Source organism: Lactuca saligna, chromosome 1 (assembly GCF_052625555.1).
Source record: "Lactuca saligna cultivar CGN05327 chromosome 1, ASM5262555v1, whole genome shotgun sequence".
NCBI classification, from domain to species: domain Eukaryota; kingdom Viridiplantae; phylum Streptophyta; class Magnoliopsida; order Asterales; family Asteraceae; genus Lactuca; species Lactuca saligna.
Window position 1 is genome coordinate 38,853,742 of NC_136417.1, and position 24,548 is coordinate 38,878,289.

Here is a 24,548-nt window from a genome sequence, read left to right on the forward strand (position 1 = left end):
TCCCTTCTCTTTCTTTGCAAAATCACACCAAACTACTTGATTTCATCATAAGAATTCTCCCCTTAGCTCCAATGGCGGTTTAGGGTTTCTCACAGGAGATATGAGGCCCATCCAAGGTAACAAGTTCCTTTAAATAGGCTCCAACCCCGAAACTTAGGGTTTTCTCTGCCCAACACCTACTTGGCGAGTCCATACTTTGACTCGTCGAGTCCTCTAATTAAATACCCGCAATCAACTCGACATTACTCGGCGAGTGACACTCTCGACTCGTCGAGTCCCTCCTAAATCCTCAATTTTGAAACACAAACTAACATACCTGAAATCCCGGATGTTACAATCCTCCGCCACTTAATTTGATTTCGCCTACGAAATCGCTCCTCAAACCACATAGAAAGAAACCAAATATCCGAAAATCACCCCTGAAATAATCTCACACCAAAACTCCATCTCCCTTTATGGATATCTAGACGCGACCAAGAACTCCTAATTTCGGAACAAACCAGCCCCTCTGCTGCTAAGATATCCCTCCTGAGTTTCCAACCATAAAACCAACAATCGGACACCGATCACCCATCCTATACATACCAAACAATCCCAAATATACTTCTATAGCCGAAAAGGGCACATTACACCAAAGAATCGTCTGCTGCCCTGAAATCAAACCCCACCAGTTCAAAGAAATTCCAGCACCCCGCATTTAGATATAAGAAATAAACATGCTCCCACAAAATGTCCTATGATATCTATAATCATAAACCCCCAACTTACTCTCGATGATCCCTTATCTACTCTGGGTATTAGGTCATCTCTTAATCAGTCATAAACATCCAAAGGTTACTCATAACATGTTCCCATTGTCTCGTTGACTTCTTTCTCACATCGACTATGTCGGCCTAGTGACACACAAGTCACAAGTTACATTTAACGAATACCATACTCCCATTGGGAAATCGCCTCACCCTCGACCTTATCCGAATTAATACTCACTTGTCTCAAGCACTTACTGCTATTTCGCATAATAACGAACTGACCCCACCAGGTCTAAGATATCGGGTGACAACAATACCCCTCAACCAATAATCCATCTCTGAATCCAAAATCTCCTCTTGCCTATCCAACACACTACCGAAGCTAAGCTCAAACTCGAGAGTTTTGTCCGACCCAAAGTTGGAACCACTTGTCCCAATGAAACAATCATCTCATGACTTAACCTGCAATCCACACTAATACCACTTTTCCAATTCCCTCCTATTGCGGCAACCACCACTCAAGTCAGAATATACAATTCCCGGCAAATATGGGGACCCCGGTCTCTTTCTTGGTTCGACCGCCAAGCACCCCAAGACTCAACTATTAGGGCTACTCTAGCCCAAAACTCTTCGATGTTGTGCTCAGATCAAAGAGTACTTCCTCATAACCACCTCTCCCTTACTAGAGAGTACTACGGCTTCACGTAGTATCACAACAACCTCCGTCTGACTAGTGAGTACTATAGCTTCGCGTAACATCACAACGACCTCTGACTAGTGAGTACTATAGCTCCTCATAGCATCACAACAACCTCTGACTAGCAAGTACTACGACTTCCCATAGCATCACAACAACCTTTGACTAGTGAGTACCACGTCTTCCCAAAGCATCACAACAACCTCTGACTAGTGAGTACTACAACTTCCCATAACATAACAACAACCTCTGACTAGTGAGTACTATGGATTCCCGTAGCATCACAACAACCTCTAACTAGCGAGTACTATGACTTCCCATAGCATCACAACAACCTCTCATTCTCACGTTACCATCACCCTGCATCCACTAGCACATGCTCCGTGGACTAACATAGGTAGGTGCCTACACTTATCCAAATTACACATCATTATTCTTGACAATAACCGCCAACGCCAAGACACTTCTCCCCGTTTCAATTCTCATTCTTAAACAATTACTCCTGATTCCAATACCCAAGGGCTCCCACCGATACCGTAGATACTCAATACGCCACTTGCAGTCTCAACCCAACACTCAACATTAATCCGAACTTCAGGTCATCATACTCGGATACCTCGACAATGACCACAAAACCTCACGACGTACTGCCTCAACCCCTGATCTCCTTCTTTCAGCATCATACATAGATATACCCATGCATTTCCTTAGAATCTCACAACAAATCTTCATTTCACAACACGCCACTACAGGGTATCCCAACTATTAACTGAAACATGAAGGAATCATCAGAGACTCAGAACATATTGGCAACAATCCGAAACTTCCTTCTAGATTGCTCAAAACTCATGAAATAATAGTCATAACGACCCTAAAGTTGTCGATAAATTAATTCCTGCTCTTTCCGAACTATACATCTGCCCAAACAATGAACTAGATTTCTCTCTGTTGCTCGACTAATCTTACGAACCAACCATCTTGAGTTCTCCATAATAATTTCAAAGAACTCCTAACCACCTCAAGGTCTCCGACCAACGGCTACTTTCCGTGGGGACACTCATTTTTTCACAAACATGCACTACATGCATTATCTCGCTCTACGAATCGCCTCGACCACCAATACCCATGATCTCATGAACCTGCACCGCAGATCTCTATATCCAGTTTTCTAACCGCTTTTGAACAAATTCCAGATCTCCTCAATAATGTATCCACTCCCCCCCCCCCCCACTGAGGGTTCAAGCCAACACCAATTCGTGCACTAACAATCTATCTCACAGACTATTTCCACCTGTAACATTGAACCTACTCCTGGAAGGTGCTACGCAACGCTCGATAATCTCCCCGATAGGGAGAAAGCAACTCCAAAACCCCAAACCTCAGATGTGTTTTTTAGAACTTTCATCATGACTGCCTCTTAGTCATTAAGAATCTCATACTATTCGACTACCTAGAATCTCGTTCGTCTAGTAAGAACCCTGACTCTCAGTCCAGAAATAATGAATCGTCATACTCCTCATCCTCGTCTTCTCAACCAACGTTCCATCACATGAATCATCACAAAAATAGGGACTCCATTCCCACACTCGATACCCACCATAAACAAAAAGGGCCACCGTTCCGATACACTCTTATTGTTCATCAAATGCTACAACTAACATACACCCTACTATACTCAAATAGGGTGCATCTTGGTCCTTGACCATCTCAGTCACCATTAACAACTTGCTCACGTTATATCATTATCTCACGGTAGATATACCGCCTAATACTCTGGTGGAAGATCACCATCAATGTAATCCTGCAATGTGCGCTCCCAAACTATGAAACCGAAATCTCAACACTTCTGAAGTCTCCCATGGGAAACGGAAATAGCGCTACTTGGATCACATAAAACGACATCTCTACTATCGGCTAATTGCTTAACTTAGGTCGTAATCCTTCATAAGCACCATCTCTATTCACCCTTGAGTCTTGCGACTGCATCTGTCATCTCACCATAAATCCTTTAATTTATCTCAACCTCCCTCTCAAAGGATGCTTCTTTTGAAACTCATTCAATATGGCCCTCAAGCCTAATACCCTATCGCATCTGATCTCCACCTAATCCATCATGACGGAATAATCTGGAAAAAGGTACAAGCATTATTTGCTACAAATCATGATACCAAGATCATGATACCACCTCTCAATCTACCACCCACCATGGTACTCGAACCATGACATCACCTCTTGGTCTGCTACCAATCATGTTACTTGAACCATGACACCACCTCTTAATCTCCCTTCTTCCGAGCATTTTCCTGGAGCTCGACAAATGTCTGATACATCGAGTTTGCCACGAACTCCCGGATATCTCTCCTCAGAATGCTCAGATATCGACTCATGCGTGCCTACTTAGAAGACACATGCTCAGGGCAAAACTGTGCTTTCTCATGAAACATCTGTGTAACCACAGTCACGACCTCCGTACTCTGCCTGAAGGACAAGGTCTCATGCATCAACCGTTCCCTCTCCACTAGGGAACCCAATCGTCTCGAAACATGGTGGTAAACTTCTTCCAAGCCAGTGTTGCAATCTCTGCAGGAGTGAAGTCTTCCGACACAAACTTCCATTAGTCTTTTGCTCCCAAGCGGAGCTGGTTCAGTGCGAGTCGTACCCTCAAATGCTCCGGACAGGAACAGGTGTAGAAACGTCCCTCAACATTAGAGGTCCACCTCATCGTGAGTCATCCTACGAATCTCACCATCGCTAACTCCGTTGGTCTATGGTGTGTCGTGTACCCACCATGATGTCTCTGAAACACAACACAAAGATACCAGAGACTCGATCGAGTATGCTCGTACTCGATCACCCAATCCTAATTGTTCCTTGGTACCCTAAGGATTCTTACTTGGACTCCACACTGATCTGATGATTCCAGTAGTACGGGACCTATACTACCTTCCACACCGCATCAACATTCATTCAAAGTCCTCCTCCTAGGATCCCAGATCACAAGTACTCTACTTCTTGCTAAGCACCGGCTACCCTTCGGTAGACCCCTCATAAGCTCCTCACTGCTACCTACTCACTCTCAAGCATCCCATAGCAACAGTAATCTCCTAGGCTAAGGCATCACAAATAAGGCCACTCTATTCCTAATATGAATACCTAGCCTACTCTAGCATACATAGCATATCATATCATATCTCAAAAAACATAACATAAGGATATTTTGGGAAATCACCATTCGGGCGCTGACTGATCGTACACACAGCTTCTTTCTGCTTTCTCAAATTCCTTTACTTTTTAGAAAAATAGTTTCTTGTATGAAAACTTTCTCAAATCCTCAGCTTTAGTTCAATTACGCCTGAGGTGCATCCGAATCCCTCAAACCAAGGCTCTGATACCAACTTGTAACAACGTGAATTTTCAAAACAATTTTTCATTTTTCAAATAACATAAATCTTATTCAATATGCTCAATTCACAAATTTAACAAATTCCATCATGATAAAACATATCCCAAGATCATAAACTAAATCTTATGCCAGTGTGTGCGGATCATGCCGGCGCATTTCCGCGATCATCGCTAGTACCTGAAACACATAACTAATAACACTGTAAGCATAAATGCTTAGTGAGTTCCCCAAAATACCACATGCAACACATATGCCACTCGAGACTATAGTATGACCCTCTGGTCGATGTGTCTCAACAGGACCCTCCAATCCCATAGCTTGTTTGACCCTCTGGTCCGGTCTGTATGTTGGACCCTTCGATCTGGTCTATATCCTTGTCCGGTCTATACAAAACATAGCATACATATATTACAATGCATATAATCTCATATATACACATAGCACACAAGACATTTCGGTCTACACATAGTTACCACTCTAGGTAATGTATTGTAAGAAGACTCACCTCTCATGATGTCTAGTAAACCTTCTAGCTTGAACTCATTTCTATAGAATCAATAGAAGACCATTCTACCCCTTCCTGACCTCTCTTGAATCAGTATGACCAAAACCCTAAGGTCAACTCAAGTCAACTTAAGTCAACAGGCAAACTTTTACCAGACTCACCGAGTGCATTCAGGTGACTCGACGAGTCCATCCTTGTCCTCTGAATCCACCTAAGGTTTCACACGACTCGTTGAGTTAACCTTTAACTTGACGAGTTATCACTGGTCATGAATCGCTGGGCAACCCGACTCGACTCGTCGAGTTCTCTTATGGACTCAATGAGTTTCCTCCATGGCTACACTCAAATGACCTTCTGAGGTCAGATATGTTTCCCCAACATATAAATCTGACCTTCTAACACCCAATAGCCATGTAAAGGTCTAGACATTATACACATGAAACACACATATAGCTCTATATGGTGAAATGGCTCTAAACATGGCATCATAGATTCATAACTCCAATGGAACTACATAAAGCTAGAAGATTGGGACTCTCTGGACCTCTTAAGGTATAGATCTAATACTTATTCCACATTGAGACCTCACATGCATCATATACTATCCAAGAAAGGGTAAGGAAAACCCTAGATTCAAGGATTCTTCACAAAACAGAAGAAAGGTTCGAATTACTACCTCATAATGGAGATCCCTGCTTGAATGTCTCAGAATGACACCCTCCTTTGGTCCTTCTAGCTAAATCCCTTCTCTTCCTTTGCAAAATCACACCAAACTACTTGATTTCATCATAAGAACTCTCCCCTTGGCTCCAATGGTGGTTTAGGCTTTCTCACAGGAGATATGAGGCGCATGCAAGGTCATATGTTCCTTTAAATGGGCTCCAACCCTGGAACATAGGGTTTTCTCTACCCAACAGCTACTCGCCAAGTCCATACTTGGAGTCGTCGAGTCCTCTCATTAAATACCCGCATTCAACTCAACGTGACTCGGCGAGTCAGACTCTCGACTCGTCGAGTCCCTCCTAAATCCTCAATTTTGAAACACAAACTAACATACAGGAACTTCGGATGTTATAGTATAAGTATTTAGAATTTCACAGGTATTTTAAGGTTAATACCAAGGTTCTAGTGTACTAGGTATCTGCATCAGATCTTGTGAACATTCTTCAACTTCTAAAACTCTCAATCGTTGTAGTTTCTCAAACTCCTCGCTCTAGGTTGGTTGTGCACCTGCCCGACCATAAATAAGATAGTTATGCATTCGAAGTTTAGTTGTGGTATCGATTATGTATGGTACTAACCTTAGTTGAGGCGTTTAACCTAAAGGGCTGAGTTGGTAGTTTTCGTTGAAAAGGGTGTTTAGAATTTTTATTAAGTGTTCTCATCGCGGTTCAGAGTATATATTAACTCTTATATATTATGGTTGGTGGGTTGTAGTACTCTTAATTTTTGTTTCGTACTTCAGGACTACCGAGCACAGACGTGGGCCAAACATGTAGCACTAGAGGGCATGATCATTTTGGCAATTAAATTGTTCTGAATCCGGCAACCGAAGCGGCCCTTTGAACCAGATTCCCTATACCGTAAGTAGTCGAGAAGTAGTTTTATTATTTATTATACTTTTATTCGAAGCTAGTTGATATAGTTGTATTCCTCTTTTGAGGATACGAGTTCTCTATAACCTACTTAGCTCTGATACCAATCTGTCACACCCTGATTCAGGCGGCAGGACATGTCGGGTTGTGCGACTAAGTTCATGGATTACATATAAACTAAATATATAGCACAAGTACAATAAGAAACAAAACAACATTTATATTCCATCTATATCTTTGAATACAGGGTTCTTACAGATAATAATAATAATAATAATAGTAATAATAATAATAATAATAATAATAATAATAATAATAATAATAATAATAATAATAATAATAATAATAATAATAATAATGATAATAACAATAATAATAATAATAATAATAATAATAATGATAATAACAATAATAATAATAATAATAATAATAATAATAATAATAATAATAATAATAATAATAATAATAATAATAATAATAATAATAATAATAATAATGTTAGGGTACAAAGTTTTCCATGAATGACTTTCTAATGTTTGACTTTTGTAAAACCCACTTGCATGTGGAGTATTAGCCTTGTGACACATGAGAGATAGAGAGTGAGAGAGAGACATGTAAACACCTCTATAAATAGTGGGTTCATACCACTTGTAGAGGTGTGCTTGAGAGATGTGAAAGTGTGTGTGTAAGTGTGTGTTATTTATGTAGTCTAGATCTAGATCCTTTTTGTAAAACCATATACAATCAATACATCTCTTAAACACCCAAATCACCATGTTCAATTGTACAAGCTTTAATTCCGCATGTCAAACCATGTTCTTTGTCACTACAATTGGTATCAGAGCGGGTCTTCAAGATCAAGGTGATTTTTGAAGAACAATTCTTGGTTTGGCAACTTTTGTCGCAATTTGATCAATTTTGGTGAGTCTCTCTTTATGATCTCTCTTAATTTCATTGAATTCGTGCATTGTGTTTTTGATTTGTGATCATTTGACTTGTTGGATCAAAATTTTATTGAAAAACCCATTTGTTGTGATCCAATAATTTTTGTTGATCAAGGTTCGATCCAATCTAATATCAGTTCGTCCAAATTGATTTTATAATTGCAATTTTTTTATGAAATCAATCGTATAAGTGGTCATCAATTCGTGTTAACCACTTGAGAATTCATCTACTGTTCATGTTAATCCATTGAGCCCAAATTCGAATCTATTATTGCTCACAATTCTTTGAGCCCAAAATGTCGTATGGTTACTGTTCTTCATTCCAACTTGAGTCCAATTAATTTTTTCCGATTAGATGAGCCCAAGTATTATTACATTTTATTAACCCAGATATCACGTCTTCCGATTATTCTTGCATTCAGTTTATTCAACACTTCAATCGAAATTTCAAGATCCTGATTAAATCAATTGGGAACATTAACTATGTTGTTCTTCATCGTATGCATAAAAGTGTTGTACTTTCAGGGTTTTCTTTGATATCGGTTGATGATTGAATCGATTGTCATATTTCATGTCTTTCATCATAATTAGTGTTCTTCAGTTCCAATTTCACTTCTTTGTTTCTTAAAATTGATTAGTAATCTTAGGTTGTTATAACTTGTGAATCGATTTTCTTTAATTCCGTTGATTCCTAAAGTCGATTATGATCAAGATGTAGTTGAGAAGTCAACAATTGAGTTTTTGATTTTGATGTATACCAAACAGGAAATTTGAAATTGTTGTGAAGAACATGTGAAGAACAGTTAATGGAACACTTTTTGATCTGAAAGTGGTTATTATAATCATCAATTTCATGTTTACAGTCTTTTGAATTTGAAAAGTCAAACTGTGAAATCAAATGGTATAATCGTGATTTTGATTGATGATTTTGGAGTTGCGATTTCGATTTTGGTGTCGTTCGATCGAAGTATTTGGTGTAATGAGCTATGACTTGTGATAACATCCATTCACATCTGGGTCTTAATTTTGGGTTCGCGTATTGATCTTGTTTTGAATTAAAGATTTGTTTTGACGAACAAAACTTGGATTGTGAATGAAATGCGAGCAATCGATGGGTATAAGGAACTGATATGAAGTTCGCATTTGTCTTCAACAACAGTTCGCATTTGATTAACTGGATTAAATGTTCGCAAATAGCGATAAGATTCGCATATTTGGAATTTGATGTTGCTTTTGTTTTAAGTGTTGAACTGAGAACAAATGATCGATGTGAAGCCAAGATGCAAAGTCAAGAAAAATGCCATTAATTAATTTCCAAAGTCGTGAATTGGGTTTCAATTGTGTTCGCATAATAAAACGATTGTGTTGATGATCAAACATGATTTCACATCCATGGATCAGATGTTAAATATGTGAAAGTTTTCATATGCAATTGAAATGCGAAGTAAAAAGTCTTTGCAAGGTGGTAAATTTTACCCAGGTTCGCATATGAGATCAAAATAGTTAGTTCGCATCCATGTTTCAGAAACGTGCGTAGAATTGAAGATGCGAAGAATTTGACTGAATGTGAATATGCGAAGCGTCCCTGTTATAACTCGTTCAATGAAGAAGAAAACAAATATTTTCAAATTGGGTCCCTGATCTTTTCACGAAATGACACAATTTGTCCAACTTCGTAAATGGGATCATAAAATGACAAAAATGCAGAATTTCCATTTCGCATCCCTGCAGTCTTCGCAAGATGATAAATTTTACCCAGTTTCGCATTTGGGGTAAAAATTTTGAGAAATTGGAATATTCTCAAATCTGGTCCATGCAGTTTGTGCGAATTTACACATTCAACCCAGTTTCGCAAATGGGGATGTGTTTCGCATATTTGGCTGTTTTTGGCGCAACGGGTCACTGCAGAATTTTGAAATTGACAATTTCTACCCATTTTTGAGAAATTTTGTCAAAGGCAATCCGTTTACGACAATAAAAATTGAATATTTTTTTGGGTTTTCTGGATTGAAGCATAAAGTTTATGCCACATGTTAAGGGGGAGTTTTGACATGAAAAATTCCAAATAAAGCACGTTCTTTTTCCTTGGAGTTTTATAATCAAATTTCGATTATAAAAATAGGGAGAAGTTTTATATGGAAATTCGAATTTGCATTTTTCATATTACGCGGATTTGAAGACCGAAGTGATCTTGAAGTTTTGAACATTACGAGATGATGCAATTGGAAGTTCGGAAATGATGTATTCGAAATGGGTTAGGAAATATTGAAGATTTTTGGGGTGTGTTTTTATGCGCAACTTTAGGGTGATTATTTGGAGTTTGGAATACTCTTGATCATTCGTTGCTGCTCGGATTGTATGGTCTCACATCCTAGAGCCCAAATTGAAGAATCATGGAAGAATTGAAGTTTGAAGTTCGTGTCGACATGTGTCACCTTTGAGGCTCGAACCGCGTAGTGCTTAACTTTGGAAGATTTGAAGTGGGTCATTCATTCCTAACATTGAGGGGGAGAATGTTAGGGTACAATGTTTTCCATGAATGACTTTGTAATGTTTGACTTTTGTAAAACCCACTTGCATGTGGAGTATTAGCCTACAAACATAAGAGCTTGAAGATCACTTGGGTTTTCAACAAGAGAAATGAAATACTCATCAAACAATTCTTTTTCCTTTCTTTCCTTTTTATCTCTCTCATTCTTCAAGTTATGGCAAACTTTAGTCAAGCATTCAATCTTTGAAAGTGGTTGAAAAATCAATCCTCCATGATCATCCTTCAAACCTCCATAAGAAATCAAAGTATCCCATGAAATCATTGAGCCTTTCAATATTAATCCAATGAATTGTTCTAAACCAATCTTGTATTTGACAACTTTAACGATCACAATCCAAGAAGCGTGTTCCAAGTAGACTGTCATTTTTGATCACTAGAACTTGAAGGTTTCTAGAGAGAGAAAGTGATTATGAATGGGTTTTCTAGAGAAAGAAAGTGATACAAACAAGTGTTCTAGAGAGAGAAAGTCGAATTATGGATCAAATCAAGGAAAAATTCGACTTCTAGAACACCAAAACACTCTCTAAACACAAAGATCCAAGATCGTAAAATGAATCACTAAATCAAAATCGCCATCAAGGATCAATTCTTGATGAAATCAAGAACACCCGCTCTGATACCAATTGAAGTGGTGTTGATTATGATGGCATGTGCGGAATTAGAAAGATCTAGTGAATCATCATGTAAAAATCAAGAACGCAAGGAGTAAATAAATCTTTGTAAGCTCTTATTAGATCTAGAAAGAATATACAAATGGGTTTGTACAAAGTTTCTCTCTCCAGTCTAACACTCCAAATGGATTCTCTTACATAATGGGAGTCACTCACTTCCTATTTATAGGAAAGACTCAACCCATTTACACATACAAGAGGAAAGCCTAAAACACTACATACAAGCATGACTTTGCACCCTAACAAATAATACATGAATTTCTATAATTGTTAGGCTTAACAGAACAAAAAGTAACAATTTAAAGTGCCTAAAATCCATATTTTCCATTGTTTAAGTATGCTTGAAATTCACTGATTTCCTGATAATACATGTAGTTTGAAAATCAACACAAGGTTGGTGATAATTATATGTTTTCTGCTAATGGCGGTAAAATACTTTAAAAGTTCAAAAAGTATTTCCTTCTTTAAGTATAACAATACTTAAAAGTAGTTTGAAAATAACCAAGTCCATGGGTTTTTGAAAAGTGAGAGTTTTTAGTTAATGTTTATAGTGAGTTTTATAACCAGGCTATTTGACTTGGTGTACCCCCTATAACGCTTTATTAGATGTTCCAGTAACGATTGTAAACACTTATCACCTTCTTTGATTAATCGGTCGAGGCTGTAGCTAGCAATTTCATGTAGGGATGTCAACCCTGTATAGATATATACATATGTATCTTGCTCCAAAGATTAACGATTATAGTATTGTGGGTATCCTAAGTGATTAAACATAGCTAATGAATAGTGTCTCACTAAAAAGCCCTCAACTAAGGTAGTTGAAAAAGCTCTTAGTCTTAAACTATTAGGCATAATGAATTTGTATAGAAGTTAAGCACGTATAGTATAAGGCACTTAACTAAGTATATTCCTTGTATAAACTCCATAATAAAAGACATATGTTATTTCAATAGATGTATGTTTCAAATGACATAACATTCTTGAAGTGTAAAAGTGATATTGTTTTACTTATCTTATATAAGTGTTTAAACAATATTTTACAACTACTATGCACAGACGAGGGTCAAACATGAAACATCAGAGGGCATGATCATTTTAGCAATTAAGTCGTTCTGAAATCTAACAACTCAAGCAGCCTTCCGATCTAGATTCCCCATACCATAAGCAGTTAAAAGGTAGTGTAATAATATTTTTGAGTAATTTATATTATTTAATACATGTATTCTCCCCCAAAATTGGGATGTGTTATCGTTAAGTCGTTATATCCGGGATTAATCCGCTTTCGTAGAAAGTTTTGATCTAAATTAATATTTTCGAGTGATTTGGTGTTTTCACAATGTATAATGACTTATTGAATAATTTGGCAAGTTTTGTTAATTCAGAATTTAGTTAAATCAATAATTATTCAAATACATTTTATCTAAAATGTTAATTTGATATTTTTCCCAAATTCTAATTTTAAGAACTTAATTAAATTAAAATTTTATTTAATTTTTTTTTAGAAATTTATTACATTTAAGGTTTATTTAATCTAAATTAAATTAAAAAAAAGAATTTTATTAAACTTTGTATTAAAATATTGGGTTGATTTTAAAAATAAATCATAAGATAGGGCGTAACGTAAATAAATAAAAAAAAGTTTAAGTCTTGGACTTGATTTAAAAATGACTTACAGACGAGGGGTGAGTTGTGGACATTTGAAATGGAAGTTTATAAGATTAGGACCTCTTTTGTTATTATTTTTGGAAATGGTGTTAAATAAAATTAATTTATATTTGAGTTTGGAATGAACTTCGTCAAGTCGATGCACCCAAAAAAAATGTAAATGGCTCCTGTGATTCTATTTTTTATCGACGAAATGTACAAAACCAACACTAAAATGTTAACGAGGTGGTGGAAGGTACCTACAGCCGGTGGAGGTGGTGGCCGACAATTTACAACCGCGATAATGGGGGTGACGATGGGTGGCAGGAGGCTACTCCAGTAGCCTCCTACTGCTCCTTTCTTGCTTACTCAGAAGGGGGTGACGTAAGGAAGAGGGAGAGAGTTGTAGGGGATCAAAAATAGCAACAACCAATGGTTAGGGATGGTGAATTTCGGTGGTGGTAGTGAGGGTTTGATGGTGGCAGGAGGATGGCCGTCCGGGGGTTTTCTTCCCTTTTTCTTGGCAGAAAGGGTGAGGGGAAGGGAGAGGAGGTATGAGGGAGGTGTTGCTTGATCGAGAGGGTGTTATAAGGGTGTATGGGTGGTAGCGTGGTGGTGGAATGGTGGTTTGTGGTGGTTATTGAATCCAAGGTAGATAGAGATGGATATAGAAGGAGAGATTGAGGTTGAGATAGAGAGGAAGAGAGCTGGAAGTTTTGAGTGAGTCTATGAGGTTCCTTATGCATCCTTTTATAGTAAAACATACACACTCACATATTTGTGGAAGCCTTACTCCTAACCCATAACTTGTAGTTCTAGGTTGAGTGTAAGCTCATAGTTGTGGAAGGCTTAATCCTAACCCATAACTTGTACTTCTAGGTTGAGTGTAAGTTGGAGAGTGAGGGGAGGAGAAGAGAGGCACTTGGGGTTGGACAAAGAATGAGACCAAATGTGATCATTTGGCTTCTTGGAGCATGCGTGGGCCCTACATGGTGTTATACTCTCATTAGGTGGTTGAAACACTCCAAATCGGCTACGTTGGGATCGAAAAGTCAAGAAATTTTTTAAAAAGAACTGTTAGATAGAGTTTAATTCAGATATTCCAGAACATCAAACGGATTAACTTTTGGCATTATGTCACTCTAGGAAATTGTGTTCAAAGTTTTACGTCTAAATAGTCATAACGTCAGTGTTTCAGGACTTTTGTAAATATTTTCTTTAAAAATATTTCAAGTGTGAAATTAAATAATAGACTATAGTCTGATTCCAAAAACGTTCTTAGAAATCTCGTCGAAAATGCGTACGTAGCTCAACAGATCGATTTGGTTTTACACGATTAAAGAAAAATAGTATTTTATTGTCCATTTTCTTAAAATTGTAGTATCTTTTGCATATGAACTCAGTTTTGGATGTTCTTTATATTTTTGAAAATAGGGGAACATGTACTATAATATTTAAATGTTTTTTTCTTAAAAATTCATAATGCAAAATTCCAGTTTTTCAGATGCATTAATCAGCGTTGCAGTTTGAGCGGTTTGATTCGGATGACAGTTTACACATTTAGAAGTAAGGTATCTTCTAACATTTTATAAACTAGGATATCGAACAAATAGATCACTACATTATAACAACATACGAAAAAACCAGGATATCAATCTAATGGGCCGACCTTGGTGCCTTCGACCCATAAGTACTGTGAGGAAGACTCACCTCAAAGCCTGATGAATAGTTGATCAATAATCTGCTCCCAAATACCGGCTCAACCCAAATCCTAAATGTCAGGACATTTCCATTTTAAAATTAATAACATTTTCCCAAAATACCCTTGGTAAAAACTGGTCAAAATCAACAAGTCAATTGAGTTAACCCAGCCAAGTCAACTCAGCCAAGTCTACACAGGGCTCGTATACGGGGGTAGTCCAGAGGTACGCGGTACGTACATAAACTTTGACCATAGTTAGGTGATTCACCACGTACACACTGTGTACTTCAAATTATGAAGGGCATACACTCAAACTTCCCATTTTCTCAATAAGAGCTTAATACGTTAAGCTCTCACATCCAACTTTCAGATCCAAGGTCAAATACCACTAAGAGTTATAAAGTTTCCAACTTTATGACTTTGCATATTCATTAAGTGCATAATAAACAAAATCTCAACATCTCAAAAGCACTCTTCTCAGTTAGGGTTTGCTAGAGGGTCAAATTCTCAATTGGAGGCTGATTAGGGTGAAGGTCTTGGGCCATAAAGTCGTTTAAATATGGTGCCAACCCTAAATATTAGGGTTTAGAACCCTCGTATGTATTTCGTACATAGAAAGAGTATGCCCAATGTACTAGGTCCCTTGCATCTACTCCATCCGTATGAAAAGTACGCCCAACATACTAAGTTCTGGCCGAAAATTACAAAAATGCCGCTATGGTCCTTTATGTACCCTTTCTCATGTACAAGGATTAGAATGAAATGTTTGTCCTTACATAGGACTAAAATTGAAAGTACCTCAACATCACAATATTATAATTATCCCCTACTTGAACTAGACTTCCTCTTTAGAGTTAGATACTGTGAATAAGTCAGGGTAATGCTCCCGTATCTCTACCTCTGGCTCCTAGGTCCACTCGTAGCGTTTCTGATGTTGCCACTAAACCTTTACCAAAGGTATCTCCTTGTCGTGCAGCACCTTCATCTTCCACTCCACTAACACTACTGGCATCTTAATATAATTTAGATGCTCATGGGCCTAGATATCATCCAAAGGGACCATTTTCTCATCATCCAACACGCACTTTCACAACTGCGAAACATGGAAAGTGATATGGATCTGGCTGAGCTCACTCGGAAAATCCAACCGGTTGACCACCCTGCCTACCCCGACAATCAGACAGAACGGTCCAATATACCGGAGACCCAATTTCCCCCTCTTCCTGAAGCATATCACACCCTTCCAGGTTGAGACTTTCAGTAACACCATATCACTGACTTGAAATTCCAACTCCGATCGGCTTCGGTCAACATAACTCTTATGCTGACTCTAACAAGTCTATAGTCTCTGTCTGATCTTCTAAATAAGCTCCATGGTCTGCAAGACTACCTTAGTCCTTCACATGACTCTGTAACCAACCTCCCCCAACAAACGGGGTTACGACATCTCCGACCATAAAAAATCTCATAAGGTAGAGCACCAATGCTGGATTAATAACTCTTGTTGTAGGAAAATTCTACATGTAACACCCGTCAAAATTAGGTCAATAACAATCACATGTGATTATGCCAATCATGTAATGTGATTATGTAATGTCGTAAGAATGTTATGTAGTTCATGATAAACTCTAATACAAATATGAACTTTCTTTATGATACAAATCAAAGTATACGTCTATACGATTCCAAAAATACAGAGAACATCTGAATCTGACTTCGCATGAAGAAGTTATGATAAACCGAACACTATAAATCTCTATAATAAGAGGAATTTAAAATAGAATTAGAATTAGCTATTTATGTCTAAAAGATAGTTGTAGTACTCATAAATTACTACGCGTTCATATAAAGAATGTCAAAAACAGAGTTCGTTTGCAAAAGTTATGGCATTCCGAAGATTCAGCTTTCAAAAACTATAAACTAGCTAATTCACGACGTGAGTTTTATGACACTCACGACGTGAGGAGTCATTCTGTCATAATTCAGAATCTAGAAGTTGTGAGAGGATAGGATCCAAATTCACGACGTGAGCTTTATGACACTCACGACGTGTGGAGTCATGGCCACCTTCTGAAGCTAGGGACGCAAATGGCAAGTCTACGGAGTGAATCAGGCAGACTCACGACATGAGCCTTATGAAACTCACCACGTGAGTGTCCTAAAATCTTACTATGAATAGCCATTTCGACCCCAAGGCTTAGTACACCATTTCTTTTCTCTCTCTCGTTTGATGAAACCATTTCGCTTCCCGAGACCCGACGACCTCGTACCATTGACCGTTTCTGCTTAGATTATATAAAATCACATTGCTAAGGTGAGTTTCACGGCCCCACTTTCTAATATTTCGGGGGAAAACGCATGCTAGTCATTGTATATATGTTATTATTATGTCTATATGATAGTATATTAGTATCAACATAGATAGTTATAATAACCGGGATATAGTTATTTCGTATCTGAAAATATACAACTATCGTAATGTTGTTAACATGTTATTGTTATAGTAGTATATTAATGTATATCTTGAGTTATACTTAGGATTATATATATTTTGTGTGCAATATAGTTCCGAAGTTATATTCGGAAGTTTTATATGTTAAGTTATATAGTATGTTGCAATTAATAGTTTTACATCAAGATAAAAGTAGATATGTTATATGTTGTTATTATTAGTTTTATGTCAAGATAAAACTAGATATGTTATATGTTGTTATTATTAGTTTTATGTCAAGATAAAACTGGATATGTTGTTATTGTTAGTTTTATGTCAAGATGAAACTAGAAACATTATATGTTGTTATTATTGGTTTTAGGTCAAGATAAAACCTGGTTTTTACTTCAAGTTATAACTGTTATACCGCCTAAATATTATGAAGTTAGGAGTAATGTTTAAAGGCATAGTCTAGTGACTTAGGGTTTCAGACATGAAAATGCTTTTGTTGTTAGAGCTAAAGGAAGTCATGAAAGTCTACATGAGCTACCTCATTCATCAACTAAGATTGGGGATCTTAGTGGAAGTCCTCGGACCTGTAACCGTTAATCCCGTGTGAGCGAGGAAGTCGTGTATGAATAAGATACGGGTTGACGACCCCACTCGTGGTTGTTAATTACAACCCAAGACAAGCGAGTGACGATTCGTTCCTTTTATTTTTTATTCCGGCGTCGATGAAGCGTACGGTGTTGTTTCTCATGGTAAATCATGAGTGTATTGTTTCTCATGGTAAGTCATGAGTATGAGAAGATGATGTTCCGAAAATAACATTTAGGGCTCGGTATGGTCATTAAGAGTTCCTAGTTATGCCTTTGTATTGACCAACGCTCCAACAATTTTCAAGGACCTTATGAATAGTGTTTGCAAACCGTACTTTGATAAATTCGTGATAGTAATATTGTTGATATATTGATGTATTCACGAACCAAGGAAGAACATGATCAACACTTGCGAATAATCTTGGAACTACTAAGAAAAGAAAAGTTGTAAGCCAAATTCTCTGAATGTGAATTTTGGATTAGAGAAGTACAAATTTTTAGAACATGTAGTTAGCAACAAAGGGATTCATGTCCAACCCTCCAAGATTGAAATAATTAAGAATTAGGAAGCATCGAAGATGCCAACAGAAGTGTGTCAATTCCTAGGACTTGCTGGCTATTACCGCAAATTCATAGAGAATTTCTCTAAAATAACCAAGCCACTTACAACACTAACCCATAAGGATACGAAGTTCAACTGGGAAGACAAACAAGAGGCTGCTTTTCAAAAACAGAAGAAATGTTGTGTAGTGCACCAATCCTATCCCTTCCAGATGGGACAAAAGATTACATCGTATACTGCAACACATCAAATGAAGGATTGGGATGTGTGTTGATGCAAAGAGGAAAAGTTATCGCCTATTCATCACAACAACTTAAGGTGCATGAGAATAATTACACTACCCATGATCTTGAATTGGGAGTTGTAGTTTTTGCAGTAAAAATTTGGAGACATTACTTATACGGTACTAAGTGTACTATTTTTACCAACCACAAGAGTCTCCAGCACATCTTCAACCAAAAAAATCTTAATATGCGACAACGAAGAGGGGTCGAATTATTGAATGATTACGAATATGAGATTCGTTATCATCTCGGAAAGGCAAATGTGGTAGCAGATGCCTTGAGCTGGAAAGAATATATTAAAACTCGACGGGTATGAGCATTAACCATAACTATCCATTCTAACTTTCCCACACAAATTAGAGAAGCTCAACTTGAGGCTCTAAATGAAGAAAACATCAATCACGAAGCTTTGCAAGGAATGGAAGAGCAACTTATACAAAAAATAACGGAACGCGAAACTTTATGAACCAAATTTGGACACCTAAGTTTAGTGGAGTCAGGGACTTGGTCTTAGAAGAAGACCACAAATCCATATATTCCGTACATCCAGGCTCTGACAAACTGTACTTAGATTTAAAAGTACATTATTTGTAGCCAAACATGAAGGCATAAATTGCTACTTAGGTGAGAAAATGCTTGATTTGTTCTAGACTAAAGGAAGAACATCAAAAGCTTTCAGGTTTACTTCAACAACCGGAAATACCTAAATGGAAATGGGAACAGATAGCAATGGAATTCATCACTAAGTTACCTAAAATTCCTAATGAGTTCGACACTATTTGGGTAATAGCCGATAGATTGACTAAGTCCGTCCATTTCTTACCAGTTAGGGAGAACGACAAGATGGAGAAGCTGACTAGAGTTTATCTTAAGGAAATTGTCAGATTGCATGGAGTTCAAAATTCTATTATTTCTGACCGAGATAGTATAATCACTTCACGGTTTTGGCAATCTCTACAAAAATCCTTAGGAACACGTCTAGATATGAGTACAGCTTAGCATCCACAGACTGATGGTCAGAGTGAGAGAACCATTCATACTTTAGAAGATATGCTCCGAGCCTGTGTGATAGACTTTGGAAATGCATTAGGATACTCATTTACCGTTAATTGAGCTTTCCGACAACAATAGTCATCACACCAGCATCAAGGCTGCACCGTTTGAGGCCCTTTATGGATGAAAATGTCATTCCCTAGTGTGTTGGGTAGAAGTTGGAGATACGTAGATGGCCATAGAATGTATATGTGATACCTTACGTACTGGACAAGAAATAATCCACAAGACAAACACAAAAGATCGTGCAAATTAATGATCGATTAGAAGCTGCACGTGATCGTCAAAAGAGCTATGCTGACGTGTGACGTAAGCCTTAAGATTTCTAAGTTAGAGATAAAGTAATATTGAATGTCTCTCCTGTTACACCGTAAATTTCAAAACAAAATTTTCAAATTTTTATAAAACATAATTCATTTCATATTAAGAAAACAACCACATTTAGTTATCCAATTCAAGTAAATACAAAATCCCAAGATCTCAAATGTATAAAATCCATGCGTGTGTACGGATCAAGCCGGCGCCTTCCCGCGGTCGTCACTAGTACCTGAAACAATAACATCAAACACTGTAAGCACAAAGCTTAGTGAGTTCCCCAAAATACCACATATAACACATATTAGCCACTCGAGGCTATAACTCTGTGGGTCCGTGCACCCAAACTCTGTGAACCCTCAGGTTCTAACTCTGTAAACATGCACAGCATAAATCACATATAATAATGCAGCGCAACACATAACACATACATAGCATACAAGCATTGTATCACATAACTCTAGTTACCTACTCAAGGTAAAGTATAGTGAGAAGACTCAACTTGCGTGTCTCGGTAAGTCGTGAATCCTGAAATCACTAGTGCTCGATCTCCCGAGCTATAGTCCTCCTAAATCACAGTACATCTCTAATTAACACTTTCCCAACTAAGGTTGATTACTCTTTAACAAGTCAACTTAGGTCAACGATCAACGGTCACCATTGACCGGACTCGATGAGTGCACTATAGCGACTGGACGAGTCTGAGCGTATACACTGACTTCCCTAAAATCCTCCATTAACACGTAGAGTATTCTCCTAACTCGACGAGTTCCACCTGGCATGAGTTATGGGGCCACCACCACCTGGCAAGGCCACTCGCTGTTTGGTCGAGTCTGTTCTTCGGACTCGGCGAGTCCGTGCCATGAAATGACTCAAACTTGCTCATAAGGTCAGATCCAGTCCATTAACCCATAGATCCAGTCCTTCCAAGCTTATTTAGCACGTAAAGTCACTATCTTGATGCACATACAAACTCTATATGACCATATATGATGTTTTGTCTCAAATATTACAACTCAAGGTCATAAACTCCATTTCTATACATATAGCTTGATGAGTGAGGCTCTCTAGACCTCTAGGGATCCAGATCCAGAGCCTCAACACAAGAAGGGAACTATTTGGCATCAAATCAACCCAAAAATGCCCATAAGAAACCCTAAATCCCATTATACTTCACAAAACAGAAAGTAAGTCGAAATCATACCTCTAGATTGATGATCTAAGCTTCAAATCCACAGAATAGCAACCTCCTTTACCTCCTCTTGCCTAGAATCTCCTCCTTCTTGCTAAATGTCACACACAAGGCCAAGAAATGCTTCCTTTCTCTCTTAAAACGTTCAAGCACTCAAGGGTTTCTCTCTAAGGGCTGGGTGAGCACAAATGATGGCCATAAGGCCCTTTAAATAGTTCTCAAACCCCGGAAATTAGGGTTTCACTACACAGCGTGGACTCGCCGAGTCCACTCTTGGACTCGTCTAGTCCGGACGCGAACCCGTGCCCAAATCCGCGATCCTACTCAGCGAGTTTGAGCTCCAACTCGCCGAGTCCACTCATAATTTTCATAAATAAATCCAAAATAAATACCTGGAAATTCCGGGCTGTTACAACTCTCCCCCACTAGAACTAGACTTCACCCTCGAAGTCTCACTCTGCAAATAACTCAGGATGCTGCTCTCACATCTCACGCTCCGGTTCCCACGTCATCTCGGACCAATTCCGATGCTGCCACTGAACCAAGACCAAAGGTACCTCCTTGTTCCTCAGAACTTTGATTTTCCAATCTTTAATGGCCACTGGTCTCTGTGCATAATTCAGGCTCGCATCCACCTGAATATCATCTAATGGAACCACTGCTGACTCATCGGCTATACACTTCCGCAATTGCGACACATGGAAAGTGTCATGAATCTGCCGCAACTCTGCTGGCAAATCCAAGCGATAGGCTACCCTGCCTACCCTCGCGACTACCCTAAATGGTCCGATATATCGGGGTTCCAACTTGCCCCTCTTCCTAAATCGGATCACTCCCTTCCAAGGAGAGACCTTCAGGAGCACAAAATCACCGACCTGGAACTCAAGTTCGGACCGGCGTCTGTCCGCATAACTCTTCTGTCGACTCTGAGCAGTCAGTAACCTTTGCCTGACCGGCTGGATCTGCTCTATCGTTTGAAGCACTATCTCCGTATTTCCCATAACACGCTGCCTGACTTCTCCCCAGTAAATGGGGGTCCGACACTTCCTCCCGTACAACAGCTCAAAGGGTGGCATACCGATGCTCGAATGATGGCTGTTGTTGTAAGAAAACTCGGCCAATGGCAAATACGTATCCCAACTTCCCCCAAAATCCAATACACATGCTCGGAGCATGTCCTCGAGGGTCTGAATTGTTTGCTCACTCTATCCGTCTGTCTAGGGGTGATATGCGGTACTAAAATGCAGCCTAGTACCCAACTCCTCATGGAACTTCTTCCAGAACCTGGAAGTGAAATGCACGTCTCGGTCGGAGACAATCGAGATCGGTACCCCCATGTCGAGATACCACTTCCCTCACATAAATCTCTGTTAACTTATCTGCGGAAGAACTCTCACTGATGGCAAGGAAGTGAGCGCTCTTCGTCAACCTGTCCACAATCACCCAAATTGCATCAACTCCCCGAGCAGTCCTTGGCAATTTGGTACTCCAATGGCTGCAACTTACCATGTGGCCTCTGATGTTCGGCCTTAACCTTATGGCAGGTTAAGCACCTCTCAACGAACCACGCAACATCTCTCTTCATACAGGGCCACCAATACTCCTTCCTCAAATCCAAATACATCTTAGTGGCCCCGGGATGGATCGAGAATTTCGACCGATTAGCCTCTTCCATCAAAATGGCACGCGTACCTCCCACGAACGGTACCCAAATACGCCCCTAAAAAGTCATAAGCCCCCGACCATCGGTAACGAACTCCGATACCAATCTAACAACTCGCTCTCTCTTCTGATTTTCCGACCTCACTGCCTCAGCCTGTGCTCCTCGAATGGTGTCCAACACCGGAGTCATCACGTTCAAACGCAAACATACACCTCGCAACGGGGCACTCTCCGCCCGACGACTCAGGGCGTCGGCTACCACATTAGCCTTGCCCGGATGGTACAGGATCTAACAATCATAATCCTTAACCACATCCAACCACCTCCTCTACCACATATTTAGGTTGGGCTAATCCATCAAATACTTCAGACTCTTATGGTCCGTGTATATCGTGCACCGAACCCCATACAAATAATGGCGCCAAATCTTGTGAGCGAACACCACTGCCCCCAACTCTAGATCATGGGTGGGATACCTCGACTCATGAGGCTTCAACTGCCTCGATGCATACGCTATCACATGCCCTCTCTGCATCAGCACCCCTCCCAACCCCAAAATCGATGCATCGTAGTATACAAGAAAGTCCTCCATTCCCTCCGGGAGGGCTAACACCGGGGCCTCGCATAACCTTTGGTGAAGCGTATCAAAGGAAGCCTGCTGCTCGGGGCCCTATGAAAAAGCAACACCCTTCCGGGTCAACCTAGTGAGTGGCACTGCAATCTTAGAGAAATCCCTGATAAATCTCCGATAATATCCAGCCAACCCTAGAAAACTCCTGATCTCGGAGGGTGACCTCGGCACCTCCCAACTCATCACTGCCTCCACTTTGGCCGGATCGACCAATATCCGATCCCGGTTAACAAGATGTCCTAGGAACTAGACCTCTCGCAACCAGAAATCACACTTGGAGAATTTGGCATAAAGCCTCTCCGATATCAGAACTCCGAGGATCTCCCTCAAATGCTCCTCATGCTGCTCCCTAGATCTCGAATATACCAAAATGTCATCAATAAATACGATCACCGACTGATCCAACATCGGCCTGCATACCCAGTTCATGAGATCCATGAACACTGCCGGAGCATTGGTGAGCCCGAAAGGCATCACCACAAACTCATAATGCCCATAACGCGTCCTAAACGCTGTCTTCTACACGTCCTCATCTTGTACCCTCACCTGATGGTATCCAGACCTCAAATCGATCTTGGAGAACCAAGATGCTCCCTGCAACTGGTCAAACAAATCGACGATCCTCGACAACGGGTAACGGTTCTTGACCATCAGCTTGTTCAACTCTCTGTAATCAATGCATATCTGGTGTGAACCATCCTTCTTCTTTACAAACAGAATGGGCGCTCCCCACGGTAAGCTACTCGGCCGAATCAACCCTTTCCCCAGCAGCTCCTGAAGCTGCAAGGATAGATCTTGCATCTCTGGAGGTGCAAGACGATAAGGCACCTTAGCGATAGGCGCGGCCCCCAGGACCAAATCAATACCGAACTCTACTTGCCTCACGGGAGGCACCCCCGACAACTCCTCTGGAAAGACATCCGGGAAGTCACGCACTATAGGAACCTCCTCAACCGACCTTGGCCTCTTGGAATCAACCCGCGCATCTGACACGTATGCCACAAAACCTCCTCAACCGACCTCAGCCTCTTGGAATCAACCCGCTAGTCAACGGTCAACGGTCAACTTTGACCGAACTCGGCGAGTGCACTATAGCGACTCGGTGAGTCTGAGGGTATACATTGACTTCCCTGAAATCCTCCCTTAACACGTCGAGTATTCTCCTAACTCGTCGACTTCCACCTGACATGAGTTGTGGGGCCACCACGACACAACCCGCTGAGTCTGAAGAATAACTCGGCGAGTCCAGCTTGACTCAGTCCACCTGTCCACTCTAACTTCCCCCCTGACTCACTGAGTCAACCCTCCCCAACTCGGCAAGACCACTCGCTGTGTGGTCGAGCAATATTCATACTACT